We start from the raw sequence: 21,311 nt of genomic DNA on the forward strand, positions 1-21,311 counted from the left end.
CTCTTTGCGCTGGCGATGGAGCCCCTGGCCATGGCTTTGAGGGAGTTTAGGAACACCGGGTATCGTTGTATGCGGACGATCTGCTATTGTATGTGGCGGATTCGGTGGGGGGAATGCCAGCGGTGATGCGGATCCTTGGGGAGTTTGGGGATTTCTCCGGGTATAAGCTCAACATGGGGAAGAGCGAGCTGTTCGTGGTGCACCCGGGAGACCAGGAAAGGGGGATTAGTGAGCTTCCGCTGAAAAGGGCAGAAAGAAGTTTTAGATACCTGAGGGTTCAGGTGGCTAGGAGCTGGGCTGCATAAGCTCAACTTGACGAGGCTGGTGGAGCAAATGGAGGAGTTCAAAAGGTGGGATATGCTGCCGCTCACCCTGGCGGGTAGGGTGCAGTCGGTTAAAATGACGATGCTCCCGAGGTTTTTGTTTTAGTGCCTCCCCAGCCTGATCCCTAAGGCCTTCTTTAAGCAGGTTAAAGTATTATGGGGTATTATGGGGTTCGTATGGGCGAAGAAGACCCCGAGGGTGAGAAGGGTGTTCAAGGAGCGGAGCAGGGACAGGGGGGGGGAGGGTTGAGCGTTGCCAAACCTATGTGGGCACTATTGGGCTGCCAACGTGGCGATGATACGTAAGTGGGTAATGGAGGGGGAGGGGGCGGCGTGGAAGAGGCTGGAGATGGGGTCCTGTGTGGGCACGAGCCTGTGGCCGCTGGTGACGGCACCGCTGCCGCTTCCTCCAACGAGGCACACCACGGGCCCGGTGGTAGCGGCAACCCTCAAAATCTGGGGGCAATGTAGACACCACAGGAGGGGAGGTGGGGGCTTCGGTGTGGTCCCCGATACGGGAGGACCATCGGTTTGTCCCGGGGAAAATGGATGGGGGGTTCCTGAGTTGGCATAGGGCAGGTATTAGGAGGATGGGGGACCTGTTCATAGGCGGGAAGTTTGCGAGCTTTGGGGAGCTGGAGGAGAAATTCGGGATCCCCCCTGGAAATGCTTTCTGATATATGCAGGTAAGGGCGTTCGTTAGGCGACAGGTGGTGGAGTTTCCGCTGCTGCCGGCGCGCAGGGTCCAGGACTGGGTGCTTTTGGAGGTGTGAGTTGGAGAGGGTAGGATCTCGGCAACTTACCAGGTGATGCAGGAGGAGGAGGAGGCCTCGACGGAGGAGTTAAAAGCTAAGTGGGAGGAGGAGCTGGGGGAGGCGATCGACGAGGGTATGTGGGTGGATGCCCTGGGAAGGGTAAACTCTTCCTCCTCTTGCGTGAGGCTCAGCCTGATACAATTTAAGGTGCTGCACAGGGCGCACATGACCGGGGCAAGGCTAAGCCAGTTTTTTGGGAGTAAGGACAGATGTGCGAGGTGTTTGGGGAGCCCAGCAAACCACACCCACATGTTCTGGGCATGTCCAGCATTGGACAAATTCTGATGGGGGTCCCGGCGGTTGCGACTCCGGGAGCATGATGTCGTCCTCCCAGGCAGCGTCGTCGCCCCTAGGTGGCGTTGTTGGGGCAAAAGGTGGACAGGGGGGGAAAGCGCCTGTAGGGGGCGTCGGTGTGTGTTCGGGCCTAGGCAGGAGTGGCGGGAGTACTGACCCTCCAGTTAGGTGCTTTGGGGAGGGTGGGGGTGGGGGCAATGGTTCAGGTGCGCGTGGGGTTCCGGCGGGCGCCAGGTCCCGAAGGGAGACCGTGTCTTGGCGGCCGTCAGGGAACGCTACGTAGGCGTACTGGGGGTTGGCGTGCAGCAGGTGGACCCACTCGACCAACGGGACCGAACTTGTGCGCCCTCACATGTTTCCGAAGCAGGATGGGTCCGGGTGTCGCTAGCCAGGTTGGGAGCGAGGTCCCGGAGGAGGACTTCCTGGGGAAAACAAGGAGACGTTCATGAGGTGTCTGATTTGTGGTTGTACAGAGCAGTGACCGGATGGAGTGGAGGGCCACCGGAGGACTTCCTGCCAGCGGGAGACTGGGAGATTCCTGGATCGTAGGGCCAGCAGGACGGTCTTCCAGACCGTTCTGTTCTCCCTCTCTACCTGCCCGTTTGCCCGGGGGTTGTAACTTGACGTCCTGCTCGAGGTGATGCCCTTGCTGAGCAGGAATTGATGCAGTTCGTCGCTCATAAAGGAGGACCCCCTATCACTGTGAATGCATGCGGGGAAACCGAACAGCGTAAAGATACCCTGGAGGGCCTTGATGACGGTGGTTGCGGTCATGTCGGGGCAGGGGATGGCGAATGGGAACCGGGAGTACTTGTCAATCACGTTAAGGAAGTACGTGTTGCGGTCGGTGGAGGGGAGGGGGCCTTTGAAATCCATGCTGAGGCGTTCAAAGGGACGGGAAGCCTTTATCAGGTGCGCCCTCTCTGGCCGGTAGAAGTGCGGTTTGCACTCTGCGCAGATTTGGCAGTCCCTGGTGACGGTCCTGACCTCCTCGATGGAGTAGGGCAGGTTGCTGGTCTTGATAAAATGAAAAAAACGAGTGACCCCCGGGTGGCAGAGATCCTCGTGGAGGGATCGGAGGCGGTCCACTTGTGCGGTGGCACATGTGCCGCGGGACAGGGCATCAGGAGGCTCGTTTAGCTTCCCCGGACGGTACAAGATCTCGTAATTGTAGGTGGAGAGTTCTATCCTCCACCGCAAGATCTTGTCGTTCTTAATCTTGCCCCGCTGCGCATTATCGAACATGATGGCAACCGACCGTTGGTCCGTGAGGAGAGTGAATCTCCTGCCGGCCAGGTAATACCTCCAGTGTCGCACAGCTTCTACTATGGCCTGGGCCTCCTTTTCGACCGAGGAGTGGCGAATTTCGGAAGCATGGAGGGTACGGGAGAAGAAAGCCACAGGCCTGCCGCTTGGTTGAGGGTGGCCGCCAGAGCTACGTCGGACGTATCGCTCTCGACCTGGAAGGGGAGGGACTCGTCGGTGGCGCGCATCATGGCTTTTGCAATGTCTGCTTTGATGCGGCTGAAGGCCTGGCGGGCCTCCGTCGACAGGGGGAAGGTTGTGGACTGGATCAGGGGTCGGGCTTTGTCTGCGTAGTGGGGGATCCAGTGTGTGTAATAGCTGAAGAACCCGAGGCAGCGCTTTAGGGCCTTGGGGCAGTGAGGGAGGGGCAACTCCATGAGGGGGCGCATGCACTCAGGGTCGGGGCCTATGACTCCATTTCGCACTATGTAGCCTAGAATGGCTAGACGGTCGGTGCTAAACACGCATTTATCCTTATTGTATGTCAGGTTAAGGATTTTCGCGGTCTGGAGAAATTTGCGGAGGTTGGTGTCGTGGTCCTGCTGGTCATGGCCGCAGTTATCCAGATACGGGAACGTTGCGCGTAAGCCGTACCGGTCAACCATTCGGTCCATCTCTCGCTGGAAGACCGAGACCCTGTTCGTGACACCGAAGGGAACCCTTAAAAAGTGATAGAGCCGCCCATCTGCTTCGAAGGCAGTGTACTGGCGGTCATCATTACGGAGGGGTAGCTGGTGGTAGGCAGACTTGAGATCCACCATGGAGAAAACCCCGCAGCTTCAAGTCCCTCAAACGGTACTTGGGGCTCTTCTCCCACTACGCCCAGTGGGTCCCTAAGTATGCAGACAAAGCCCGCCCACTCATAAAGACCACCACTTTTCCCCTCTCGGCTGAGGCTCAATTGGCCTTCAACCGCATCATGGCCGATATCGTCAAGGCCGCTATGCGTGCGGTGGACGAAACTATCCCCTACCAGGTAGAGAACGGTGCATCAGACATCGCCCTGGCTGCTACCCTCAATCAGGCAGGCAGACCAGTAACATTCTTCTCCCGGACCCTCATCGCCTCCGAGGTTCGACACTCTGCAGTCGAGAAGGAGGCACAAGCCATTGTGGAGGCTGTGCGGCGCTGGAGGCACTACCTAGCCGGTAGGAGGTTCACCCTCGTCACCGACCAATGGTCAGTCGCCTATATGTTTGATAACACGCAACGGGGCAAAATAGAAAAATGATAAAATTTTGAGGTGGAGGATCGAACTCTACACCTACACGTACGATATCAAGTATCGTCCAGGGGAGCTCAATGAGCCCCCAGATGCCTTGTCAAGGCCATGATCAGGGCCTGCCAGATCTGTGCGGAGTGCAAACTGCACTTCTACCGGCCAGACAAGGTTCGGCCCGTGAAGGCCTCAGGGCCCTTTGAGCGACTGAGCGTGGACCTCAAGGGGCCCCTCCCGTCCACCAATCGTAATGCCTATTTGCAGCACGGTAGCATAGTGGTTAGCACAATTGCTTCACAGCTCCAGGGTCCCAGGTTCGATTCCGGCTTGGGTCACTGTCTGTGCGGAGACTGCACATCCTCCCCGTGTGTGCGTGGGTTTCCTCCGGGTGCTCCGTTTTCCTCCCAGTCCAAAGATGTGCAGGTTAGGTGGATTGGCCATGACAAATTGCCCTTTGTGTCCAAAATTGCCCTTAGTGTTGGGTGGGGTTAAGGAGATAGGGTGGAGGTGTTGACCTTGGGTAGGGTGCTCTTTCCAAGAGCCGGTGCATACTCGATGGGCCAAATGGCCTCCTTCTGCACTGTAAATTCTATGATATTTCCTCACCGTGATCGATGAGTTCTCCCGTTTCCCATTCGCCATTCCCTGCCCCGACATGACCTCAGCCACCATGATTAAGGCACTGCACAGCATCTGTTCGGTTTCCCCGCTTATATCCACAGCGACCGGGGTACATCGTTCATGAGCGATGAACTGCGTCAGTATCTGCTCAGCAAAGGTATCGCCTCGAGCAGAACGACCAGTTATAACCCACGGGGAAACGGGCAAGTGGAGAGGGAGAACGCGACAGTGTGGAAGGCTGTCCTTCTGGCCCTACGGTCGAGAAGTCTCCCAACTACCCGCTGGCAGGAGGTCCTGCCCGATGCCCTACATTCCATTAGGTTGCTCCTCTGCACGGCCACGAATGAGACCCCTCCCAACCGATTGTTTGTCTTCCCCAGGAAGTCTACCTCCCGGGTCTCGCTTCCACCTTGGCTGACGGCTCCGGGACCTGTTCTTCTCCGGAGGCACGCGAGGAGCCATAAAACGGACCCCCTGGTCGAAAAGGTCCGATTGCTCCACGCCAACCCGTTACGCCTACGTTGACTATCCTGACGGCAGGCAAGATACAGTTTCCAGTTTCCCTCCGGGATCTGGCACCCTCTGGATCCCCCACTACAGACGCCCCTTCCCGCGCCGCTCCCCTGCAGGACCCGGCACCCACTACAACACCACCCCTCCCGGCCCCACCCCCCATTGGTGAGTATCTACCGTGCGCCCCCCTATACACACCTCGCCGGCGCCGGCCCCGCTACCCAGGCCCCGCCTATTCTCCCTGCGCCCTGCCCGTACCCGGACCGAAGCTCCGACCGCTGTGCTCCCGGATGTACCCTCAACCAGGACGTCCGTGTCCGCCGCACCACCGCCCGAACTGAGGAGGTCGATGAGGACGATTCGGCCACCGAGACGGATGGACCTATGATGGCACTTCACCCCGGCCGGACTTTTTTTAAAAAGGGGGTGAATGTGATGAACGGTTACTGTAACACTGTACCCTTGTCATCATGTAAGGTGATGTCCCCTTTAAGACCAGGCTTGGCACCCTGGGGAACTCCGCCTCCGGCTCCGTCCATCTGGGAGCTGTATATAAGGAGCCGCCTTGTGGGCAGTGCAGCAGTTAGCACACGTCTCGGCTCCAGTCTAGTTCTTAGTTTATTAAAGCCTTCTTTACTGTTTACACTCTAAGCGTCGTTATTGAGGGTACCACACTCCTCTTGCATGAGACTCAGCCTGATACAATTTAAGGTGCTGCACAGGGCGCAAATGACCGGGGCAAGGCTAAGCCGTTTTTTGGGGAGTAAGGACAGATGTGCGAGGTGTTCGGGGAGCCCAGCAAACCACACCCACATGTTCTGGGCATGTCCAGCGTTGGACGTATTCTGGAGGGGCGTAGCGAGGACGGTGTCAAGGGTAGTGAATTCCAGGGTTAGGCCTAGCTGGGGGCTCGCAATATTTGGGGTGTCGGACGAGCCGGGAGTGCAGGAGGCGAAAGAGGCCGGTATTCTGGCCTTTGCGTCCCTGGTAGCCCGGCGAAGGATTCTGCTTCAGTGGAAGCATGCGAGGCCCCCAAGCGTGGAATCCTGGATTAACAACATGGCAGGGTTTATTAAATAGGAGAAAGTGACATTTTTCCTTAAGGGGATCTGTGCAAGGGTTCTTCAGGCAGTGGCAGCCGTTCCTAGACTTCCTGGCGGAGCGTTAGGAGATGGTCAACAGCAGCAACCCGTTTGGGGGGGGGGGGGGGGGGGGGAGAGAGATGGGGGGTGGAAGAGGTGGTGGTGGGGGATAGCTGGTGGGGGGGGGGGGGGGGAGAGGTGGTGGGGGGGCGGGAGAGAGGTCTGGGGGAGAGAGGTGGGGGGGAGAGAGGTGTGGGGGAGAGGTGTGGGGGGGGGGAAGAGCTGGGGGGTAAGTTCGTGTCTGGTAGGGGGTGCACTATTGTTTACTGTTTAACGTTTATTTATGCACTTTTGTTCTTGTTGTTTTATTATTTGTGTAAAGGGGGGGTGTTTTCTATATTTCTGTTGTGATAATCTGTGAAAAACTTTGAATAAAAATTTTATTTTTTTTAAAAAAGGGAACAATCTGAGTATTCTACTTTTAAAACAAAATGCCATTTAAACAAAGTTGACAGCAGGTGTATAATCTGCTTTTAAGATTTTAATTACTGGAATGCCAAGTGTTCTTATCTTGTCACATTGTGTGGCATGTTTCAAATCCAAAAAATAACTTTGCTTCTGTGGTATTACGGTACCCGAGAGGCTGAAGTACCATTGGTTAAACCTAGGGGTTTTACCATTGGCTGTAGAGTATGGTAGCTCCGCCCCGACAGGCAGGGTATAAGAACTCGTACCGTCCCAGCAGCCCTCATTCTGTACCTGAGCTGCTGGGGAATACTTCTAGCTTATTAAAGCCTTCAGTTGTATAACAACCTCGTTTTAGTAGTTATTGATCGTGCATCAGCTTCTTAATGGTAAAGTTGTCAAGCCATTGAAATCTCCCACTTGTTCATGTGCCACTCCCAGCACTTGAGCACTGAGGGAGTGCTGCTTTTCGAATGTAATATAAACCAATGCCCTGTCTGCCTTTGCAGGTGGATGTAAAAGATTCAATAAGCACTATTTTGAAGATGAGCAGGGGTAGTATCCGTAATGTCTTGGCCCATGTTTATCCCTCAGTAAACATTCTGGTCTTTATCACATTGCTGTGTTTGGGAGCATGGAGGATCAGTGACGACACTTCAAAAGTACTTCACTAACTGTAAAAAGCTTTGGGGTGACCCTGTGTTCAAGAAACACGCTATGTAAATGCAACAATGACCTGCTTTCTTTTGTTCTCCTGACCAGCTCGGTGTGGCATTATGTGAAGTGTGCAGAATACAAAGGGTTAATGTCACACCATAATTAACCACTAGATGGAGCTAGATGCAGAACAGCATAAAGCACTGACTCACAGGCTTCTGGGAGAAGGCTGGGGAGGAGCAGTGAGAGAGTGTCAAGTACGGTTATAGATACATTTTTGAGACTAGTGTGAGTACAGTGTAGATTGTAGATTATTGTTTACTATAGGAGTATGTGGTCGAGCTTTAATAAGTAGTGTAAATAAAAGTTAGCTTCATTAATGAACTTAGCTTCTGTGGTCTTTGTGAACACTCCAACATCCGTCCTGAATACAGAATCACAAAGAACACCACACTCAGTTCCAAAGATGAATGGTTTGCATTTCGAGGTGGTAATATTAGTGATACTTTCAGCACTTGCTCCCGTTAGTCCACTGAAGCTGACAGCATGCCCACACATGCTGAGAGTAATACAAAAATCCAGAAGAGGCTGACAGTGATTCAATGTTTTTCCAGAGGGTGCATTAGTGAGAACCCTCAGAGTACCATCCCGAAGCAATCAATGAGTTATAGAAACTTCTTCTTTTGGGCTGTTAATCTCACTGTAAAAACCTTTTGTTGTTGTACCTTTTAATGAATGAGTTATAACTGGGTTTTTAATAGTGTACTAACTTCATAATTATGGTCCTGAAATGCTTGTTTTATATATATTTGGGCCGATTTAGCTCACTTGTCTAGACAGCTGGTTCATGGTGCAGAGTGAGGACAGCAATGCAGGTTCAATTCCCGTATCGGCTGACATTATTCAGCCTTGCCCCTCGTCAGAGGAGTTGCGATCCTCCGGTTAAATCACCACCGGTCAGCTCTCCCCCTCAAAAGGGAAAGCAGCTTTTGGTCATCTGGGACGATGGCAACTTTACCCTTTTTTTAATATATATATATTTGTGGAATGTTACTGGACACAAAGTGCTTTGAGACACCTGGTGGTTGTGACATAAATTCTGCATAATTAAACTAAATTTAAAATTTGTTTACATTGATATTTTAGTTTCTAGCTAAATCCAATCATTATTTTGCTATTTGAGAATTTAAAATAGAAGTGCTTTTAACTTCCTGGTTTTCTGCCTGTGGGAATATTTCAAATTGATTGGCCACTCACTCTGAGGCTGACATCACTGTTGCTGCACACTTGAAGATCTCCTTGACTTGGCGCAACATTTAAATAACCCATTGTGAAAGCGGAAACGCACACTCCAGATTGATATGGCTTTGTAAACAGCAACGTCAACAGGGCGCATTAGTTTTGGCAACTGCAAAGTCCAACCTTTTTTTTTTGTAAAGAACCACTTTTGCAATTTCATGTTCCTTTGCCACTTAAAACCAAGCCAATTCGTTCTTCACATACAATTTCCATTTTCTTCTTCCTTGTTATTCTTAGCACTTTCAAGTGTGTCTCCCGAGACTGATAGCTCCTTGCTCTGTACATTCTGTGCCCATTATTTTCTTATGGAACGCTATAAATATACACCTGGTAATGTTTGTCGCATTCTTGAGCTGTACATCACATCGCAAAATTAAGTGATTACACATTGTCCAAACCTCCACTTTTATCACCTGACGCAAGCCCCTTCAACCCACAATATTTGGAGCTAACTAAATGCATGGAAATAGGTAAATCGTAGTGCATGCATTGAGGAGTAACATTGCAATGTAATCTGTAATGTGTGGTGGTGCAGCAAAGCATGAAACAAAGCTAAATTCCATAAAACAGGATATTGAGCTCTGTTTAAATTCAAATGAATTCCATGTTTTTCTTTTGGAAAACTAATTGCTTGCAATAGTGCCTTTCACAATCTCCGAATATCCCAAAAGCCAGTGTCGTATTTCAGAAGTGTAGTCGCTTTTGTAACGTAGAAAATCTGGCAACCAATTTGTGCACAGCAAGCTCCCATATGCCCCACTGAAATGTCTTGATTGTCTATTATTCGGTGTTGGTTAAAAGATTTCAAGAGAATTCACCTGCTTTCTTTTGAAGAGTGCTGTGGTATCTTCTACCAAATAGTTTTTGACTGCATCAAGTTTACCAAAGGTAGAATATGGAAGGTTGGTCAGTGTGTTGGAATAGTCATGTCTAAAGGTATCAAAGGTTTGGATATGTGGAGGCAACAGTGGAGTCAGATGGAGTGATGGAGATGGAAGTAAGCGGGTTTAATGATGGCACAAGTATGTGGTTGGGAGCTCACTTCAGTCAACTGCATTACCACAGTTGAGAGTCTAGAGTCAGGTTCAACGTTCGGTAATTGTCCAAGGGATGGAGTGAATGGAGTATACAGCTGGTTCAGCTCAGTGGACTGGACAGCTGGTTTGTGATGCAGAGCAAGGCCAGCAGCACAGGTTAAATTCTTGTACCAGCTGATAATTCTGAATTCTCCCTCCGTGTACCCGAACAGGCGCCGGAATGTGGCGACTAGGGGCTTTTCACAGTAACTTCATTGCAGTGTTAATGCAAGCCGACTTGTGACAATAAAGATTATTTATTATCTATGGCCTAATACATACCAAGCCCCAGTCACCCAATCCCTCTCTGCTTGCTGACTTATAGGTTCCCAGTCATGCAGCACTTTGACCTTTTAAAATTGTCATCCTTGTTTTCAAATCCTTTCATGGCCTCGTCTCTTCCAACCTCTAATTTCTCCAGCCCTACAGATATCCGCACTCTTCCAAATCCAGCCTCTTGTGTGCACATTCCCAATTTTACGCCCCACAATTGGTGGCCGTGCCTTCTAATGCTAGGGCCCAAAGGTCAGGAATTCCCGCTCACAAACCTCACTCGCTCTTTCCTCCTTCAGCTAAAAATTACCTCTTTTGGTAATCTGCCCTGATATCTCCCCCTGTGGCTTGGTGTCATGTTGTTTGAAAACACTCCCGTGAACCCCCTTGAGACATTTTACGGTCTTATAGGCGCTATATAAATGCAAGTTGTTGAATATTTCCCTGTTCCAAGGTCACAGGTCAATTACATGGGCGCAATTCTCTGGCTTCATTGTGCTCGAGTGAGAGCAAGACAAGGCCGGTGAATAGCGGGAGAGGCCAAAAATGTGAACCGTTTGCAATGCAACTGGCCTGCTCACGTAGGGGAAAATCGGGATCCCGCTGTAGCATGGCGGAAACCAATGATCACCACTTAAGCCCCATTTCCATACAATTAATGGGAGCCATCCCGTATCCAAATGCCTCCCGTGATCCAGCGGCCTCCCCAGCAAGTGGTCACTCTGACGCCGATTAGTACTCCTTGTGAAAATTGTGAACCTGGCAGAAGGGCTGCTGCAGGGACCCCAGGAGGTGAGTAGCCACCTTTGCTCACAGGCAAAGAGCCTAGGGGCAATATTCTTGCTGTCCATTTGCTCGGTGGGGGGCAGCCGGGGGGGGGGGGCGTTGGGATGGGCTGTCAAGGAGGATTGTGGATATCGGGGCTGGTGGGGTGTCAGTGCTGTGGGGGGGGGGGGGGGCAGCGTTTGTGGTCTTCCATGCCAACCCCTGGATCGAATGCACCCGTCCCCGCCTGCCTGCCCCACCAACCACCCATTACTCCCACTGACCGCAGAGACATCTGGCTCTACGGCTGTAGGCTATTGCTAATAGGGAATTGCCAATCGTAGTCAAGCGAGCACTTCACACATCCTAAGTGAATCCCCGTGGGTAGGCATGCCATGTAGCATGTAGGGCGTTTTGCCCAGCATTCCAATCAGACCATGATGCCAGGTCACTGTGCGTGAACACTGTGGGAGGCAGCAGCACAAATGCAGAAACCAACCTCCGACCACCCAGAGGATAGGCCCCAGCCCTGGGCACATAACCGCGGTCTGGTGATATTCTGTTTGGGGTATCCAGGGTGAAGGGCGTGGGGGGTCCGTTGAGCGGGCCCCCGCCCCCCAGCAATGTGGCCACGTGTGCGTGGGCAGGTCGTGCCGTGAAGGGGGTATGCGGGCAGGGGCCAGGACCCTGTGTCTGGGGGATGGGGCATGGGACTTGTGGTCGGTGTGCATCACGGAACAAAAAGCCAGAGTTGTTATACTGATTGTGGTGAGGGCTTTTTAATTTGTACACCACTGCCCCCCTCCCCTCTACCTCCCATGCACCAGGCTTTCCACTGTGGCCACCACCCTAGCAGTATTGGTCTCGGTGCCACGCTGCCAGCGACATCTCCTGTGCCGGTAGCCTCTGGGACTCCTCCAATCGGCTATGGACCTGCTGGAGTGTCGCTGACATCCCTCTCTGACTGTCCTGGCTGCTCCCTATCGTCTCCATCAACTCCGTGGAACCCTTTTCCAGAGGCTCAATATCTGACTGGGACCCAGCTATGTCCAGGGATCCAGCAGACCTCCAACTGCTGTCTCACCAGGGGGTTCCTGCCTCCACCTGATGTGCATCTGCAACTGTGGGGTGCTCACCATAATGTGCCCTAGAAGCCTGACCACTAACATAGAACATACAGTGCAGAAGGAGGCCATTCGGCCCATCGAGTCTGCACCGACCCACTTCCGCCCTATCCCCGTAACCCAATAACCCCTCCTAACCTTTTTGGACACGAAGGGCAATTTAGCATGGCCAATCCACCTAACATGACTGTGGGAGGAAACCGGAGCACCCGGAGGAAACTCACGCAGACATGGGGAGAATGTGCAGACTCCGCACAGACAGTGACCCAGCGGGGAATCGAACCTGGGACACTGGCGCTGTGAAGCCACAGTGCTATCCGCTTGTGCTACCGTGCTGCCCACTGTTGCACACCGAGGTGTGCTTCTCTGTGCTGGTGGAGGGTGCGGATAACAGTGTGACACATCTATGGTGGCATCCTCGGAGTTCTCCTCGGAGGTGTCCATCTGGGAGGTAGGGAGGAGGACCACCCCAAATGGGCAGACACCATCAGCTGGAGGTCCTACGGGAGAACGAATACGTGGTCAGTGGGAGGGATGGGTCATTCAGTATGGCATTAACAACTTACCTGTGACAGGACGTCCGGGTGGGGCCCGGTGGATACTCACCTCTGTAGCGTGTGCCGACCTCCGCGTTGTTGATCGCTCCGTCCTCGGCCACTCCATAACCTCCAGGTCCCGTTCCTCGAATGTTGTGGGGATTCTAATGTCCGGCACACCGCCGCCAGTCTGGGCCCTCTCTCGACGATTGTGGGACAACTTCTCCTGCGGAGACACAGAGAGGGCATTGTTAGCCACCCAGGTAGTTCATCGTGGGGGGGGGGGGGGGGGGAGGTGGAAAGGTTGGGGTGGGGGAAGGGGGGGTTGGGGGTGGTGGTTCCCTCGGGGGTGGGAAGGATTGGGGGGGGGGGGGGGGGTTCGGTGCCAACTCACACAAATGGCCGGTGTAGGTCGTTGACCTTCTTTCGGCACTGGAGGCCTGTCCTCCTCGTCACGCCTCCCAAGCTCTGACAGCTGCTGCCATTTCAACCCCCCCCCCCCCCCCCCCCCGTGGCTCACCCTCGGGGAAACAGGACATCTCTCCTGGCTTTGGCCGCATCTAAGAGACTTCGCTAGTTTGCGTCTCGAAATCTTGGGGCTGGTCGTCTTGGTGCCATCACTGTGAGCTGAGTGGGGTTGGCGGTGCAAGAGTTGGCTGCTCGACCTTGTTAGCAGGGGGCTGGTGAGCGCAGTCCAAGCAAATTGGCTGGCGAGCCATGATTTGTGACGTGAAGCCTGTGGTGCCTCCTTAGGTCCGATTAACTTGCCGGGCCAAGTGGCGGGAAGCTCACAGCAGTTCCCGCTCGTTACCAGGCTGAGAACTCTTTCAGGTGAATCAAGCCCAATGTTTCGCTCCACTTTAAGTTCAGTGCAGATTGGAGACAAATTTGACTTAGTTATAAAAGAAATATGTGTACCCTGTCCAAAAGGGTGTCGCCTGGAATTGAACTGAAAAGCTCAAGAAACATTTAAGTAACTTAAATTTGCTTCAGCAATACTGTGAGCTGATTGCTGTTTGATCTTTTCCAATGCACTTCCATCAGTGTGCAGCACATTCTGATTGGATAATCTTAAAAATGTCTGTTTTGTGGTGTAACTGTAATTCTCAAGGCTCTTGAGATTTTTGAAATACTTTTTCCTGACCTCATTTTTTGGATGTCTTCAGGTTTTACGAATAAAGGTCATAAAATTGGTGCGAGGTTGCCTGATATACATAATGGTAATTTGAAATGACCCGGTGGCAGAATCAGGAGTGTTTGCACATCCTCCCCCGCACTGTGTCTGAGTGGATAGGATTCGTGACTAGGTAAAGGCATTGCAGCTCCATTATCGGACGGATTGTTATGATGTCTGACAAGGCAGCACCGGCATTCATTTGGGAATAGTCGCGCGCATCCTGCCGACTTGGCTGCAGAATCACAATCCTGTATTGGTTTCACTCCTGTTCATTGCAAATACAGCTCTGAATGATTCTCATGGCATTTCCTTTTGGGATACTGGTTTCTCTCCTTCCCTGTGACTCTTGCAAGTTTCATTTTATGCATATTAAATACCACAATGAGAGTTTACCAGTCTATTTGTCTTTTATGATTTGTTTAGCACACTTCTCTCCGAGAAGAAAGAGAGCGGGAATACTTCGTTGGCAGTGGATGCTTGTTTTGGTTGGGATCAATATCTGTGAGCTGGTTCTCTGAGACCAGCTGACTCCCTGAACTTGCACTATTAACAATTTGGCTGCTTTATTCCAGCAACATTGGTGAATAGAAAAGGGTTTCCAATGCTGATCCTAGTAGAACCTCAGGCACAAACACCAGCCCTTATAAAGAATAACATTTAATATTCAGACTGAACTGAATTAAAGGGTGGAATTTGCCTATTTCAGCTTTCAGTAACTCCTGAATCTATGGTACTTAAGGTTTTACAGCTTAACAATGTATAATGGGGGCTGTTTAGCACAGGGCTAAATCGCTGGCTTTGAAAGCAGACCAGCAGCACGGTTCAATTCCCATAACAGCCTTCCCGAACAGGCACTGGAATGTGGTGACTAGGGGCTTTTCACAGTAACTTCATTGAAGCCTACTTGTGACAATAAGCGATTTTCATTTCAATGTGCATTTTTTTTTTCTTTGTCTCCTACTATTAATAAGACATGTCCTACAGAATATGTGCAAGGCCATTTATTTTGTCCAGATTCACTTCCTTTGCATAGAATTAATAGATTTTACAAAACAGAAACACACCATTCAGCCCATCCAGGCCATGCAGTAGTCCTAATCCCATGTGTCTACTGTGCCTCAACATTCCCTTTCCCTTCATCCAACTATCTAATTATTGGAACACCATTTATCCACTTGGTTAAAATGTTTGAAATTCAGTTGAGACTGACAAAGTGGAATGATTTGGTTATTTCTGCACTCCAGCTTTTCACATAGTTAAGATCGTAATCACTATTTATAGTTTATTATTTTGCATGGCATTTTCGGAAGTGTTGAAAAAAGCTTTTTTTCATGGCTATTAGTGTTGCCGACGATTAGTTGGAGGATGCAGTTGTTAAGCGTAGGACATCATAGAATTCATAGAATTTACAGTGCAGAAGGAGGCCATTCCACCCATCGAGTCTGCACCAGCTCTTGGAAAGAGCACCCGACCCAAGGTCAACACCTCCACCCTATCCCCATAACCCAGTAACCCCACCCAACACTAAGGGCAATTTATCAGGGCCAATCCACCTAACCTGCACATCTTTGGACTGTGGGAGGAAACCAGAGCACCCGGAGGAAACCCACGCACACACGGGAAGAACGTGCAGACTCCACACAGACAGTGACCCAAGCCGGGAATCGAACCGGAGACCCTGGAGCTGTGAAGCAATTGTGCTAATCACCATGCTACCGTGCTGCCCCTGATGGCATGTTGCATAATGTATGTTTCTGCTTTCAAGGATATAGGTCTAATTGCTTGTAATATCTTTAGGCCCTTAAGTTAATTGTGGTTGAAGACAAACGTCATGATTTTAATGAGGTAATTTTTGTTGGTGGGGTAATGTATCTGTATGAGAGAATTTTAAAGACATTTTTTTTCCCTCTTTGAAACATTTTTGAAAGGGAAGGGCAAACCATGGATCAGTGAGAAGTTTTCCCAGTGGGACTGTTTGTATGTTGGAAATATTGTTTTTTTTTGTTTCTCTTTTGTTGAAAGGAGAAGTGCGACAAATTTATATCTGTTGACTGGCTGACAGAAGTCTGATGGACATCTCTTCAAACTTCAGAACAATTGAGCAGAATCCATTGTTGCATATGGTGAACAGGTAGAGCAGAAGACACCATTCCACCCATTGTCAACCGTTCTACAATTAAGCATAATGACTTTGACATCTCTTGCACAGAAGCTCAAATCAAACAAAATCGCCAGAAACAGACATTATTATAAACAAGGGTATCAAGTGAGCTGGGATGAAAGTGCTGATAGGCAATTATGAGGTGATCAATGAATACAGGGGAGGCCTCTGTGACAGGAATGGAGTATTGCAATAAAAAAAAATGGTGATCATACTACTTGAACAACGTAGGGACTGTCTGCACTGAAGGCTCGAAGAGGCTTACAACTGATGAGCTTCACACTTAACCGTGTCCAATCATTGCATGGCAGCCATCAAGAAAATAAACAGATTGCTGAGCATTTTTATTAGATCAGTAACTGGGGAGGCTGTCATGCTGAAGCTATTCGGTGCTCTATTGAGAGGCTGTACCTTTGATCCTGTGTTCATTCTTGGTCATTAAAGTACAAAAATGAATCCGAGCCATAATGTGGGGAAGGGCTGAAGGCTGATCCATAGAATCCGAGGACTGAGTCAGGAAGAAAGATCAGAAAGACAGCTTTGAAAAGAAGCAGATTAGAGGGAATCCTATATAGATATAAAACTGCATTTTGATTGCCCGTGGTGAGCTGACAGTGAATCTAGCGGCTCGCTCTCAAATTCGCCGAGATTTCAAGAACTCATTTGCATTGGCTCGTCCAAGTCCATTTTTATTTCCCTTTTTTCAGCATGAATATGAAACCCTGTGACATCTTGACATTATTAGGTGGCTGATTGTAGAAGGAGGTGCTTGGAATCCCTAGTTGCTGAAGAATGCTTCCACTGCATGAAGGGATTCACAATTCGGGTTTGAAACTTCAAACTACTTTAACATAGAAATGGACAATAGAAGCAGGAGGAGGCCATTCAGCCCTTCAAGCCTGCTTCACCTTTCATTATGATCATGGCTCATCAAGTTCAGTAGCCTGAACTTTCCTTCCCCCTCATATCCCTGTAGCCCCAAAAACTATACCTAATTCCTTTTTGAAATTACACAAAGTTTTGGCCTCAACTACTTTCTGTGGCAACGAATTCCACAGATTTGCCATTCTCAGGATTAGGAAATTTCTCCTCAACTCAGTCCTTATCCTCAAACTATGACTCCTAGTTCTGGACTCCCTCACCATCAGGAACATTTTTTCTGAATCTACCCTGTCTAATCCTGTTGGAATTTTAAAAGTGTCTATGAAATCACCTCTCACTCTTCTGAACTCCAATGGATATAACCCTAACCGATTTAAGTCTCTTCTCATATGACAGCCCCGCCTTCCCAGGAATAAACCTGGTAAACCTTTGCTGCACTCCCTCCATAGCGAGAGCATCCTTCCTCCGATAAGGACACCAAACCTGCACACAATACTCCATATTCCTATACTCAAATCCTCTCATTATGAAGGCCAACCAAATAGAACAAAAAGAACAAAGAAAATTACAGCACAGGAACAGGCCCTTCGGCCCTCCCAGCCTGCGCCGATCCAGATCCTTTATCTAAACCTGTCTTCTATTTTCCAAGGATCTACTTCCCTCTGATCCCCGCCCATTCATATATCTGTCTAGATGCATCTTAAATGATGCTATCGTGCCCGCCTCTACTACCTCCACTGGCAAAGTGTTCCAGGCACCCACCACCCTCTGTGTAAAGAACTTTCCACGCACATCTCTCCTTTGGTTGGTTCGTTGGTCTAGGGGTATGATTCTCGCTTAGGGAGCTTCCATTTGCGATAAAATGCGAGAGGTCCCGGGTTCAAATCCCGGACGAGCCCTGTTGGGTCACATTGTGATCCAAAAAGACGAGGTGTTGGGTGTCTTAAAAAATATTAAGGTAGATAAGTCCCCAGGGCCGGATGGGATCTACCCCAGAATACTGAAGGAGGCTGGAGAGGAAATTGCTGAGGCCTTGACAGAAATCTTTGGATCCTCGCTGTCTTCAGGGGATGTCCCGGAGGACTGGAGAATAGCCAATGTTGTTCCTCTGTTTAAGAAGGGTGGCAGGGATAATCCCGGGAACTACAGGCCGGTGAGCCTTACTTCAGTGGTAGGGAAATTACTGGAGAGAATTCTTCGAGACAGGATCTACTCACATTTGGAAGCAAATGGACGTATTAGTGAGAGGCAGCACGGTTTTGTGAAGGGGAGGTCGTGTCTCACTAACTTGATAGAGTTTTTCGAGGAGGTCACTAGGATGATTGATGCAGGTAGGGCAGTAGATGTTGTCTATATGGACTTCAGTAAGGCCTTTGACAAGGTCCCTCATGGTAGACTAGTACAAAAGGTGAAGTCACACGGGATCAGGGGTGAACTGGCAAGGTGGATACAGAACTGGCTAGGCCATAGAAGGCAGAGGGTAGCAATGGAGGGATGCTTTTCTAATTGGAGGGCTGTGACCAGTGGTGTTCCACAGGGATCAGTGCTGGGACCTTTGCTCTTTGTAGTATATATAAATGATTTGGAGGAAAATGTAACTGGTCTGATTAGTAAGTTTGCAGACGACACAAAGGTTGGTGGAATTGCGGATAGCGATGAGGACTGTCTGAGGATACAGCAGGATTTAGATTGTCTGGAGACTTGGGCGGAGAGATGGCAGATGGAGTTTAACCTGGACAAATGTGAGGTAATGCATTTTGGAAGGGCTAATGCAGGTAGGGAATATACAGTGAATGGTAGAACCCTCAAGAGTATTGAAAGTCAAAGAGATCTAGGAGTACAGGTCCACAGATCACTGAAAGGGGCTACACAGGTGGAGAAGGTAGTCAAGAAGGCATACGGCATGCTTGCCTTCATTGGCCGGGGCATTGAGTATAAGAATTGGCAAGTCATGTTGCAGCTGTATAGAACCTTAGTTAGGCCACACTTGGAGTATAGTGTTCAATTCTGGTCGCCACACTACCAGAAGGATGTGGAGGCTTTAGAGAGGGTGCAGAAGAGATTTACCAGAATGTTGCCTGGTATGGAGGGCATAAGCTATGAGGAGCGATTGAATAAACTCGGTTTGTTCTCACTGGAACGAAGGAGGTTGAGGGGCGACCTGATAGAGGTATACAAAATTATGAGGGGCATAGACAGAGTGGATAGTCAGAGGCTTTTCCCCAGGGTAGAGGGGTCAATTACTAGGGGGCATAGGTTTAAGGTGAGAGGGGCAAAGTTTAGAGTAGATGTACGAGGCAAGTTTTTTACGCAGAGGGTAGTGGGTGCCTGGAACTCACTACCGGAGGAGGTAGTGGAGGCAGGGACGATCGGGACATTTAAGGGGCATCTTGACAAATATATGAATAGGATGGGAATAGAAGGATACGGACCCAGGAAGTGGAGAAGATTGTAGTTTAGTCGGGCAGTATGGTCGGCACGGGCTTGGAGGGCCGAAGGGCCTGTTCCTGTGCTGTACATTTCTTTGTTCTTTGTTCTTTGTAAACTTTCCCCCTCTCACCTTGAAATCGTGACTCCTTGTAATTGACACCCCCACTCTTGGAAAAAGCTTGTTGCTACCCACCCTGTCCATACCTCTCATAATCTTGTAGACCTCAATCAGGTCCCCCCTCAACCTCAGTCTTTCCAACGAAATCAATCCTAATCTACTCAACCTTTCTTCATAGCTAGCACCCTCCATACCAGGCAACATCCTGGTGAACCTCCTCTGCACCCTCTCTAAAGCATCCACATCCTTCTGGTAATGTGGCGACCAGAACTGCACGCAGTATTCCAAATGTGGCCTAACCAAAGCCCTTTACAACTGTAACATGACATGCCGGCTCTTGTACTCAATACCCCGTCCGATGAAGGCAAGCATGCTGTATGCCTTCTTGACCATTCTATCGACCTGCGTTGCCATCTTCAGGGTACAATGGACCTGAACTCCCAGATCTCTCTGTACATCAATTTTCCCCAGGACTCTTCCATTGACTGTATAATCCGCTCTTGAATTAGATCTTCCAAAATGCATCACCTCTCATTTGCTTGGATTGAACTCCATCTGCCATTTCTCTGCCCAACTCTCCAATCTATCTATATTTTGCTGTATTCTCTGTCAGTCCTCCTCGCTATCTGCAACTCCACCAATCTTAGTATCATCTGCAAACTTGCTAATCAAACCACCTATACCTTCGTCCAGATCATTTATGTATATCACAAACAACAGTGGTCCAAGCACGGATCCCTGTGGAACACCACTAGTCACCTTTCTCCATTTTGAGACACTCCCTTCCACCACTACACTCTGTCTCCTGTTGCCCAGCCAGTTCTTTATCTATCTAGCTAGTACACCCTGAAACCCATACGACTTCACTTTTTCCAAAGGAAACGTTATCAAACACCTTACTGAAGTCCATGTATATGACATCTACAGCCCTTCCCTCATCAATTAACTTTGCCACTTCCTCAAAGAATTCTATTAGGTTAGTAAGACATGACCTTCCCTGCACAAAACCATGCTGCCTATCACTGATAAGTCTATTTTCTTCCAAATGTGAATAGATCCTATCCCTCAGTATCTTCTCCAACAGTTTGCCTACCACTGACGTCAAGCTCACAGGTCTATAATTCTCTGGATTATCCCTGCTACCCTTCTTAAACAAAGGGACAACATTAGCAATTCTCCAGTCCTCCGGGACCTCACCCGTGCTCACGGATGCTGCAAAGATATATGTTAAGGATTTGCCTTCTTTACTACCTGCTGTACCTGCACACTTACTTTCTGTGACTGATGCACAAGGACACCAAGGTCTTGCTGAGTATCCACCGGTCTTAATTTACACCCATTCAAATAATAATCTGCGTTCCTATTTTTGCTACCGAAGTGGATAACCTCACATTTATCCACTGCATCAGCTGCATCTGCTGTGCACGTGCCCAATCACTCAGCCTGTCCAAATCCCGCTGAAGCATCTCTGCATCCTCCTCACAGCTCACCCTCCCACCCAACTTTGTATCTTCTGCAAATTTGGAGACAATATATTTAATTTCCTTGTCCAAATCATTAATATATAATGTGAACAGTTGGGGTCCTCGCACAGATTCCTGTGGTACCCCACTCGTCACTACCTGCCAGTCAGAAAAAGACTCATTTATTTCAACGTTTTGATGCCTGTCTGCTAACCAGCTTTCTATCTACCTCAAGACACTACTCATAATTCCATGCGCTTTAACTTTACATATTAATCTGCGATGTGAGACTTTGTTGAAAGCCTTCTGAAAGTCTAAATAAACCACATCCACCGTTCTCCCTGGTCCTCACTGCTCAACTCTACTAGTTACATCTTCAAACAATTCTAATAGATTTGTCAAGCATGATTTTCCTTTTGTAAATCCATGCTGACTTTGTCTGATGATTACACCACTACTTTCCAAATGCTGTGCTATGAAATCCTTGATAATGGACTCCAGCAACTTCCGATTACCGACATTAGGCTCACTTGTCTATAGTTCCCTATTTTTGCTCCATCTCCCGTATTGAACAGCGGGGTTACATTTGCTACCCTCCAACCTGTAGGAACCATTCCAGAGCCCAAAGAATTTTGGAAAATGACCACGAATGGATTTACTATTTCTAGGACTACTTCCTTAAGTACTTTGGGATGAAGATTATCAGACCCTGG

The 21,311-nt window shown here is 49.6% G+C and overlaps 1 protein-coding gene and 1 non-coding gene across 9 annotated transcripts in view; both read left to right on the top strand.

Moving 5' to 3' along the window:
• Nucleotides 1-21,311, top strand: part of LOC140384654 (serine/threonine-protein kinase BRSK2-like) — a 1,379,643-nt gene that overhangs the window by 223,015 nt on the left and 1,135,317 nt on the right. The window lies entirely within an intron of this gene.
• On the top strand, nt 17,395-17,486 carry trnap-agg (transfer RNA proline (anticodon AGG)). The gene is made up of 2 exons: nt 17,395-17,430; nt 17,451-17,486. It is a non-coding gene; the product is annotated as a tRNA-Pro (tRNA).

The sequence above is a fragment of the Scyliorhinus torazame genome, chromosome 10 (genome assembly GCF_047496885.1).
Source record: "Scyliorhinus torazame isolate Kashiwa2021f chromosome 10, sScyTor2.1, whole genome shotgun sequence".
NCBI classification, from domain to species: Eukaryota; Metazoa; Chordata; class Chondrichthyes; order Carcharhiniformes; family Scyliorhinidae; genus Scyliorhinus; species Scyliorhinus torazame.